This window comes from Pan paniscus, chromosome 12, assembly GCF_029289425.2.
Source record: "Pan paniscus chromosome 12, NHGRI_mPanPan1-v2.0_pri, whole genome shotgun sequence".
Classification (NCBI taxonomy): domain Eukaryota; kingdom Metazoa; phylum Chordata; class Mammalia; order Primates; family Hominidae; genus Pan; species Pan paniscus.
The window spans coordinates 61,482,205-61,493,051 of NC_073261.2; the positions used below are offsets into that span (position 1 = coordinate 61,482,205).

A 10,847-nucleotide genomic window follows, 5' to 3' on the forward strand; every position below is an offset into this window, starting at 1 on the left:
ATCCCAGCACTTTGGGAGACTGAGATGGGAGGATCCCTTGAGCCCAGGAGTTTGAGACCAGCCTGGGCAACATAGGGAGACTCCCATCTCTACCAAAAATAAAAAATTAGCCGAGCATGGTGGCACATGCCTGTGGCCCCTGTTACTCAGGAGGCTGAGATGGGAGGATTGCTTGAGCCAGGGAGGTCGAGGCTGCAGTGAGCTGTGATTGCACCACTGCACTCCAGCCTGAGAACAGAGCAAGACCCTGTTTCAAAACATTAAAAATCCTCTCTGTCTCTCCTTCTCACACCCACACCTCCCACAGGCTCCCCACCCCTACTCCCCGCCCACACACACAGCCATATACTTGGCCAGCAAAGGGCTGTAGTTTGAACATGTGGTTCAAGGAACACAAGTCGTTGCACAGCTGATACAGAAAATCCGAAACTTCCCTGCCCCCAGCCCTCCATCAGGAGTCTCCGGCTTCCACGACCACTTTCACACAGCCCTTATTGAACTCTTGGTTCGACCCTTACTTTTGCATTCCAACTGGATACAAAGCTGAGGACTGTTTTCCTATTATCTGCCAGATGAATGCTTGGATCGGTGTCCAGGCTGCCCGGTCGTGCTTAGTAATCGGAAACAGAGACAGCGGAAATCTCAAATTCTGGTTTCCTGCCGGGGAGCCAGCTCCAAGTCTGCGGGAGAGGAAAGGACGTTGTGACACAGCGCCACCCTGTGGCAGAAAGGAGAAGAGCCGCTCTTGGCCTGTTGTCTGCATTGGATCTCAAGGCCTGGGGTTGTCAGAAACCTGAAACCTCGCAGAACCCCAAAATAACAAAACTGTCATTTAAAGAGCACTTACTGTGTGTTAGGGAGGCACTGTGATAATTGTTTTATATTGTTATGGCCTCAGAGTTTCCCATGAGATGGATACTATTTTCTGAATAAGGAAACTGGAGCCCAGAAGGGTTAAGAAATTTGCCTAAGGTCACACAGCCAAGAAATAGCCAGGCTACACATCCACTGAGTGTGGTCACAGAGGCCACAATTTTTTTTTTTTTTTTTTTTTTGAGACAAGGTCTCACTCTGTTGCCCAGGCTGGAGTGCAGTGGCACGATCTTGGCTCACTGCATCCTTGACCTTCCAGGCTCAAGTGATCCTCCTGCCTCAGCCTCCCAAGTAGCTGGGACCACAGGCATGCACTACCATGCCCGGCTAATTTTGTTTATGTTTTTGTAAAGACAAGGTCTCCCTATGTTGCCCAGGCTGGTCTCTAACTCCTGGGCTCGAGTGATCCTCCAGCCTCGGCCTCCCAAAGTGCTGGGATTGCAGGCATGAGCCACTGCATCTGGCCGAGGACACACATCTAACCACCACTCTGTCCTTCCAGTCACCTGCTCAGCAGAGAACATTCCCTATAGCGGGGCTTCTCAAACTCACACCTGCAGGAGGCACTGGGGAATCTTGTTAAAATCCAGATTCTGATTCAGCTGATCTGGGGTAGGGCCCAAGAGTCTACATTTCTTTTCTTTTCTTTCTTTCTTTCTTTCTTTTTTTTTTTGAGACGGAGTTTCACTCTTATTGCCCTGGCTGGAGTGCAATGGCACAGTCTCAGCTCACTGCAACCTCCGCCTCCTGAATTCAAGCGATTCTCTTGCCTCAGCCTTCCGAGTAGCTGAGACTACAGGCACCTGCCACCACGCCTGGCTAATTTTTGTATTTTTAGTAAAGACGGGGTTTCACCATGTTGACCAAGCTGGTCTTGAAGTCCTGACCTCAGGTGATCAGCCTGCCTTGGCCTCCCAAAGTGCTGGGATTACAGGCGTGAGCCACTGTGCCCAGTCTGAGCCCAGTCTACATTTCTAAGGGCTCCTAGGTAATGTGGTGCTGCTGGTTCGTGGACCACACTTGGAGAGGTGAGGCCCTAGAGCAGCTGTCCAGTAGAACTTTCTGTGATGGTGGAAGTGCTCTAACTCTGCGCTGTATCATACATCGCCACTGGCTGCAGGTGCTATGGAGCACCTGAAACATGGCTACTGCAACAGAGAAATACATTTTAATTTTAGTTCATTTAAATTAATTTGAATTTAGCCACATGCACATAGTGGCCTCCATACTGGATAGTGCAACATCCATCATGAGTGGGGGCTCAGGCTTGTCATTCAAGAGCCAAAATACCATGGTAGGTTAAAGCAAGACTATAGGGTAACAAATTTTTGGAGTCATTAGAGATAGTATATTCAACACTGCTGTTTTACATATAAGGAAACTGGCCAGAGAGGCAAAGTGACTTGTTGCAGAGCCACAGAGCTGTTCCTGGCAGAGGGAAGGCTTCAGGTTCAAGGACAGCATTCTCCCTACCATGCCACATTTTGTTCTAGGCCCACTGACCTTCAAAAGAAAAATGTACATTTCCAATTTTGGGAAATCCAAGCTGGGTGTGGTGACATGTGCCTGTAGTTCCAGGTGCCCAAAAAGCTGAGCTGGGAGGATCATTTGAGCCTGGGAGGTTGAGGCTGCAATGAGCCGTGATTGCACCACTGCACTCCAGCTTGGGCGACAGAAGGAGACCTTGTCTCTAAAAAAAATAAAAATAAAAAAAAAATAAAAGAAAGAAAATCCTCTATAAACAAAATGTAGCTGTTGGTAATAGTCAAATGCTATTTATTACTTTATACAACGTTTGAGGCAGTTAACCAAGTTTAAATGTTATCCAATTTCCTGAGGGAATTAACTGATTTTTGGCTACATTTGCAAGACCTGCATCACACGAAAAGAATCATCCCTTTTTATGGGATGTTTTGCAACACGAAGTTCTCTGGCAAAACCAAATTAAGACCAACCCCTGTTCAGGCCTCCCTGGTGTGTAGCTGGTGTCTTACCACATGGACTTCATTGGGTACAGGTGTGCAAAGCAGTGATGGTAATCAGACAACTGAACAGGTTGTTCTGTATCACACTGGAATGAAGGATTTACTTGATCTTTTAAAACATTTTTTTTCTGGTTGTAAGGCAATATATGTACATTATATAGAACTTGAAAATTGCGGGGAAAATACTGTGTTAGTTATTTGTTGTTGTGTAACAGGTTATCTCCAAAACCCAGCAGCTTAAAATATCAAACATCTGTTATCTCACTATCACTGAGAGCAGCTCAGCCAGGTGGTTCTTTTCTTCCTCTTTTATGGTCTCGTCTGAAATATGCTGGGTAGTTCTGACTCAGGGAGTCTCAAGAGGTTGCAGTCCAGATGTTGTCAGGGCTATTCTCATGTGAAGCCTTGGCAGGTTGCAAGATCTGCTGCTTTTTCAGCGTTGTGATCATAGCTCACTGCTGCCTTGAACTCCTGGGCTCAAGTAATTCTCTAGCCTCAGCCTCCCAACTAGTTGGGACTACAGATGGATTGCATCAGTGGCCTGCTAGGGTCTGGTTCTAAGCTCACTCATGTGGCTGTTGGCAGGAGGCCATGGCTGGGCCCCTCTATAGTGCTTCTCAGGACAAAATTTCCCTTAAGAATAAATGATGTGAGAGAAAGAGCAAGAGAGACAGTGTCCAAGATGGAAACTACGGCCCTTTATAGCCTCAGTGGGGAGTGATGAACCTTCACTTCTGCTGTATTCTGTAGGTCACCCAAACTCGCCCTGTTACAGAGTGGGAGAGGGCCACACAAAGGTCATGAGTACCAGAGGTGGGGTCGAAAATAAAACTCACCTGCAACCTCACTCTCCATAAATAATCACCGTAACATTATGAGGTGATTCCATATACATCTATTTACATGTACAGATTTTTTTCTGACTCTTACTTCATATGTTATTGTCCATATTTCCCCTCTATCTCCCTTTTCAGATGGAAATCCAGCTTTATTTAACCTCCTTTCCCTGAGGAAGAGGTACATTCAATGTTTTTTATTATTATTATTATTACTTTGAGACAAAGACTTGCTCTGTCGCCCAGGCTGGAGTGCAGTGGTGCGATCTCGGCGCACTGCAACCTCTGCCTCCCGGGTTTAAGCAATTTTCGTGCTTCAGCCTCCTGAGTAGCTGGGACTATGAGCACGCATCACCACACCCGGCTAATTTTTGAAATTTTTTTTTTTTTTTTAGTAGAGACGGGGTTTCACCAGGTTGTCCTGGCTGGTTTCTGGTTTCCATGTTGCTGGTATCCCCTTATTCAATTATTTCAGCAAGGCTGATGTACTTCTTCCTCTTGAAAAACTTAAACTCATTCAAGAGTATGTGTTCTGAGGGGCAGGTGGGAGAGAGGGAAGAAGGGAGAAAGGAGAGGGGAGAATGGGGGGTGGGTGGTGTGGCAAGACTTCAGGGGTGACGCTGCAGAGGGTGCCTCTGAGGAATCGAGTCTCCGGGCCCACCAAGATTAATTCGTGTACCCCAGCCAGATGGGGGGCTTCCACGGACTGTGTGGAGTGGAAGAAGGCTGTATCCATGGACTCAAAAATCACCGAAGAATGCCAGTGTTTTGCAGCTATGGACGAGAGACCCCAGCACAACCATGGCAGTGGGAAACCCTAAAAATAACTGGGGACAAATTTTTATCAGGATGAATGAGAGCTCAGAGGCAGGACTAAGTTGATTAAAAGGAAATAAAGGAATCAAATATGTCTTGCCCATATAGTTTGTGGACTTATTCATACCTGCTACACACACACACACACAACATTCTTTTCAAACTGTCATTTGTAGTCTAATTTTTGTATCTACCTTTTTTTCACTTCGTTTATGTAATGGACATGATGTAATGTCATTATCTGTACTTCCCAACCGTGTCCACAAAGTATTTTGTCATTTAGATTGCCACACATCACAATACGTCTGGCTTCACCTTCTGGGAGCAAGAAGCCAGGTTGCATTCCTTTTACTACCTAGAGATCCCATGCCCTGTGAACATCTCTGGAGAAACCTTCTCTTCCCTCCCAGGGAGCCCTTGGCCTTCATACTCCTAAGTCCTCATCCCCAGATACCTGCTCAGCCCAGCAGGCCAGCCAGTGCTGGGAACTCTCACCTGGGGGCCGGAGAATAGGGACACTGCTCCTCCCTCAGGAGTCTGGGGCTTCCTGGCTGCCACCAGGTGTCACCAGCAGCTTGGCAGGTGGGTGCATTTCCTGTCCCCAGCCACAGCAGAGACTCAGGCTCTTTCCTTCACCCTAGAATGGAGCTATTGGTTACCATGTGCAAGTTTTGTAAGAATGAAAGGATAAAGGAAAAAAAAAGATGAAAATTATTGCAGCAATCATTGAGGCTGGCCACTGCATATTCTTATTCTGCCCCCCTGGAAGCATGGTGAAATCGTACTTCCCCGCCTTCTGAATCAGTGTTGGAGGCCAAAGAAAAGCGAGTGGAAGTGACACAGGTCACTTCCCAGTGGCAGGCTCACCAAGCAATTTGCAATTTGCCACATTTTCCTTCTTCCTGCCACTACTGCTGTCCCGGTTCTAGACGGCGCCACTCCATCCGCTAGGCTCCCTGAGTAAGGAGGACATGGAGGACAGTCCCTAGCCACCCCAAGAAGGACATGTAGGATGGGTACAAAATAAATCTTTGTGGTTTTAAGCACTGAGATTTTGGCGTCGTTTGTTACCACAGCATAACTTAACCTGCCAAGATTGGTTAAACTTCTTTTTTTCAAAGAGACAGGGTCTCACTTTGTTGCCCAGGGTGGTCTCAAACTCCTAGACTCAAAGGATCCACCTGCCTTCTCCTCCCAAAGTTCTGGGATTACAGGCGTGAGCTACCATGCCTGGCTTATTAAACTTTTTAATAAAAGGATGAACCTACTCATGATCATAGAAACTTAACAGATGGAAGGAAGGTGTGCAGGCCATTGGGATCATTTTAGGGTTCTTCCTCTTTCCTCGTTCACTAACAGGACGGCTTCAATGCCTGAACACTGCACAGAACACTTGCCTTTCCACTCTTTTAGGATCCAGCTACTTATTTTCAGGCCATCTCTGCAGGCCTCCATCCTGCTGTATCCTGAAGGAGATCTGGATTCCCATTCTGTCAGGTAACCATTACACAACTTGGGGTTTTCATAAGCAAGATGGCAGACAGAGCTCCAGGAAAGCTGCTCAGAAAATGCCATGGGCAACATAAAGAAGATGAAATTCTCGGCAAGGTGCACATTGAAACTTTTCTCCTGTGGTGCATTGCGAATAAAGGCAGGGTGGACCCATCCATCAGGCACAGCTGGGGCAGAGCCCAGAGTTCATGATAATTTTAGTGGCTCATGAAAATGCTTCAATTTTTTTTAACTAGAGGACAATGTTTTAATATATAATGTTAATACAGACATACCGTAGGGGAGAAAGATTTCTCACTCATCACAAGGTTCAAGGCTGAGGCACCTATAATAAAAGACAGATTAACAAGAGAAAAGCACACAAATTTATTTAATACAAATTTTATGTGGGCTGGGCAAGGTGGCTTACGCCTGCAATCCCAGCACTTTGGGAGGCCAAGGCGGGAGGATCACTTGAGCCCAGGAGTTCAAGGCCAGCCAGGTAACATAGCCAGACCTCGTCTCTACTAAAAATTTTAAAAATTGGCCAGGTGCAGTGGTGCACACCTGTAGTCCCAGCTACTTTGGAGGCTGAGGTTGGAGGATCACTTGAGCCAAGGAGGTTGAGGCTGCAGTGAGTTATGATTGTGTCACTGCACTCCAGCCTGGGTGACAGAGTGAGACTCTCTCTCTCTCAAAAAGAAAAAAAAAAAAAGAAGAAAATAGAAAAAGAAAATTATATAACATGGGAACACTCAGAAATGAAGGCCCAAAGAAACAGGAAAAACTGTGTATTTTATAGACAGCCATGCAGAAGTATGATTGGAGGATAAAAAACTATGATCTAATGATATTAAACTGGAAAGTACTTAGCAAGGCCTGTTTAGATTCTTTTTTGTGTTCCTGTGTCTTCAGAGAAAAGGACATTCCTTTCCTTGGGTGTAGGAAGGACATCTCTGGAATGAAGATTTTCTTCTGAGGAAGGTCAGATAATTCTCTTAAGGCCCTCTTCAGGGGAGCAGAGTGAGGAGAAGGTGAGAGTGGCCTTCCTGCTTCTGCTGTTTTCTCAAATGCCAACGTGCTATATTTGTGGATACTATGTCTTGAACTCTGTCAGTATCAACTTAGTAATATAGTTCTTAGTACTTTTTATAGAAGAAAGGGATGATGAAGGCAAAAATGGAGACCCACAAAAGTCATACTCTGGCCCTGGAGAAAGAGTTTAAGAGTTTCACAACCAATACACATGTGGGTTACAATGTGGTTCTTGGAAATGAGTATAGACATGGCATTGCTGTGACCTATCATGTCTTTTCCTTTATGAGTCTGTCAAAATTTCCCATGACAAACTAGCTCTATGTTGCTTCTTTAAGGTTAACTTAGGACACCAGAAGGCCATAACTGCTGGGGGAGGAGTCCTGGGTCAAAACAGTGTGCATGGATATAGCAGATTGTGAGACAGCACAGGGACAGGACTCAGCCCTCACTGGAATGAGGCCCCCACTCCCACACCTGTCAATTAGCAGACTTTGCACCACCATCACTCTAACGCATCCCCGCTGACCTTGTGATCTTGAAGAATCTAAGATAAGCAGCATCCACCCTAAATCTTACTCAAGGGAGTTAATCCTACAGCCTGCATGCACATAAGATCCGAAGAATGATATTTGCCCCTTGCCTCATTATAATACTAAAATCCCTGCCCAGAGGAGGGCTTATCTGCTATTTTCTGCTCACACAACAGTATGTGTTGGCATGATTCCTTACCATGCCTGCACACCCTGTATTCCACCCCACACATGTAGTGAGGCTCACCTACCTCATGAATTATGCATGTCACCCTCCTTAAGACACCGAAATGCACTCCCCTCAGTGGGGCCAGCCAAGAACTCTTGCTCGTGGGCTAGTTTCCTTGTGTTGGAGCACAAGCGCCCATAAAGTCTTGTCTGGGAAACTTGTTTGGCCTCCTGTCAATTGCTGTTGCATGGGTGCCTAAGAACCTGTGGTCGGTAACAATTCCTCTAGCTTGCTTCCCATGCTTGTATTTTCCCTTCCTTCTTCCCAGCAGCCTCTGACTTCTGAGAGGAGTCCAGTAGGTTCCAGGGAAGCCAATTCCATACCTGGTTCCATGGGTGGGGTGTGGCCCTAGGCTCAGCCCATTAACCCTGCCCACAGTGAGGTTCTGTGGGTGGTCACCATTCCAGTCCAGCTAGAGTGAGTCTTAGAACCACGGACAGGAATTCTGGGTGTGAACATCCTTTCCTAGATGGCAGGCTGTGCAAAGGGGAATCTGCGTTCCTACCCAATTTGCTGCTATGATCAAAGTCAAAGGAAATCTCAGAGAAACTGAACCGGAGCCTTGATCAAACCACACTTGAATGCTACCATTAGATCTTTTGAATTACATAAGCCTGTAATTTCCCTTTTCCTGTTAAAGCCCATTTGGATTGGGTTTTATGTTAGTTTCAACAACCTTACTGGAACTAAATGTATTCTTATTATCTCCACTTTATAAATTAAGAACAGAGGGGTGAAGTCACTTGCCCAAAGCTGCAGAGCGAATTCATATATCGTATAGAAGCCAGGATTTGATCCCTCGCAGTGTGACTCAGAAATTATCCAGATTTATCTCTCTCTCTCTTTTTTTTTTTTTCTTTTTTTTGAGATGGAGTTTTGCTCCTGTTGCCCAGGCTGGAGTGTAATGGTGCAACCTCAGCCCACTGCAACCTCCGCCTCCTGGATTCATGCGATTCTCCTGCCTCAGCCTCCTGAGTAGTTGGTATTACAGGCATTCACCACCCCGCCTAGCTAATTTTTTGTATTTTTAGTAGAAACGGGGTTTCACCATGTTAGCCAGGCTGGTTTCGATCTCCTGACCTCAGGTGATCTGCCCGCCTCGGCCTCCCAAAGTGCTGGGATTATAGGCATGAGCTGCCACACCTGGACCCCAGATTTATCTTAACGTGTGCTTTGCATTGATATAAAAGGCTATGTTTTCAAAGATTTCATAAGTTTCATCCGCAATGCTCCAAGCATGGGTTACCTAATAAACACCATATGTATGAACAGATCTAAGTAGAGAAAAATCAATGCACATAAGAATTTTGTTGGCCAGGTGCAGTGGCTCACACCTGTAATCCCAGCACTTTGGAAGGCCCAGGCGGGCAGATCACTTGAGGTCAGGAGTTCAAGACCAGCCTGGGCAACATGGTGAAACCCCATCTCTACTCAAAATACAAAAAAATTAGCTGGGTATAGTGGCGGGCACCTGTAATCCCAGTTACTTAGGAGGCTGAGACAGGAGAATCGCTTGAACCCGGGTGGCGGAGGTTGCAGTGAGCCGAGATCATGCCATTGCACTCCACCTGGGTGACAGAGCAAGACTCTGACTCAAAAAAAAAAAAAAAAAAAGAATTTCATCCTTCTGTGTATATGTCTTCTTTAAGGAGCTACCCCATTCTGGGAAAGCACAGTTGGTACAATGTGAAAAGGTGCCCCCATCACCACATTTACAAAGCATGAGATCAGGAATTTAAAAGGCACCTTCACTGCCTCCCATCTGCCTCCCCCACCCTTGTCTGATCCCCTCTTCCTACCACGTGTGTCCTCTCCTTCCTTCAGTTTCACACAAGATCCAATTCTCTCAGCCCCCAGCATGGGTTGCCTCCTGGTTGTGTCTCCTTGACTCAGCCCATCCCTGGACAACAACAGCTCCTTCCATGGCTTTACTTAGCTCCCTGGACCTCGCCTTCCAGGTCTTCTTAAGCAGGTCAACCCACCCCTAGTCCCACCTTCAAGGAATGAACTTGTATAATATTCTCTCTGATCCTTTTGCAGTTATGCATAATGACTGGGTTTTCACGCTTATGAATGAGATGTGCCTCTCTCAAACATTGTTATATGTCAGCACATTATGCATCTGACATGAGAAAAAAAATTCTCCCTTGCTTCAAAACACTTTTGCAAATTCTCATCTATGTGGAAAACAAACAGAGAGGAAGTAGAGATGATGAGTGTGGACAACTCATTTGAAAACTTGGGGTGAGAAGGAGAAAATTGAGATTGGGCTGTTCTTAGGGGGGATAAGGTGTGCAGGAGTAGACTTGCTTGCTGTACTCTATACCCATTCTCCCTCCTGGTACATTAATAGAGTCTCTGTGTTTAACTGGTATATTAGGGCATTCTTGTATTGCTATAAAGAAATACTTGAGACTGGGTAATTTATAAAGAAAAGAGGTTTAATTGGTTCATTAATTTATAAAGAAAAGATCTCGTGTGAACTACAGTGTGAGCTCGCTTATTACCAAAGAGATGATCCAAGCCACTCACGAGGGATCCACCCCCATGTTCCAAACACCTCCCACCAGGCCCCACCTCCAGCATTGGGGATTACATTTCAACATGAGATTTGGGCAGGGACAAATATCCAAACGGTATCAACTGGGTACCAGAATAATGGCTGATCCCCAGCCTTCCTTGCAGCTAAGCATGGCCATGTTGCTAAATTCTGGCCTGTTGGGAGGTGATTGGAAGTCATACCCTCATGTGGAAGGGCTCTCTATCTCCCCATCCCTCTTTCCCGATGCTGCTTACAGCAGTGAGAGTTATCATGAACTGTGGAGACAAGGCCACCCCTAGGAATGGTGGAGTGAGGACCCTTAAGAAGCTGAGCTCCCTGCCACTAAGGTACTGCCCTGCCAGCTTATGTGAGAAATAAGTAAACTTTCATCTTGTTTAAGCTTTTTAAGTGGATTTGATTATTTGGGGACTTTATAGCAGTCAAACCTGCTTCCTAATTAATAGTGGTGGATAAAAGGAGCTTCACTTTCTTATCTTTAATGAATTT

General features: G+C 45.9%; 1 non-coding gene across 1 annotated transcript; it reads left to right on the forward strand.

Moving 5' to 3' along the window:
* Positions 1-9,826: 9,826 nt before the first annotated feature.
* LOC112439011 (small nucleolar RNA U13) lies at positions 9,827-9,926 on the forward strand. Its single transcript, XR_003027318.1, has one exon. It is a non-coding gene; the product is annotated as a small nucleolar RNA U13 (small nucleolar RNA).
* The last annotated feature ends 921 nt before the right edge of the window (positions 9,927-10,847 follow it).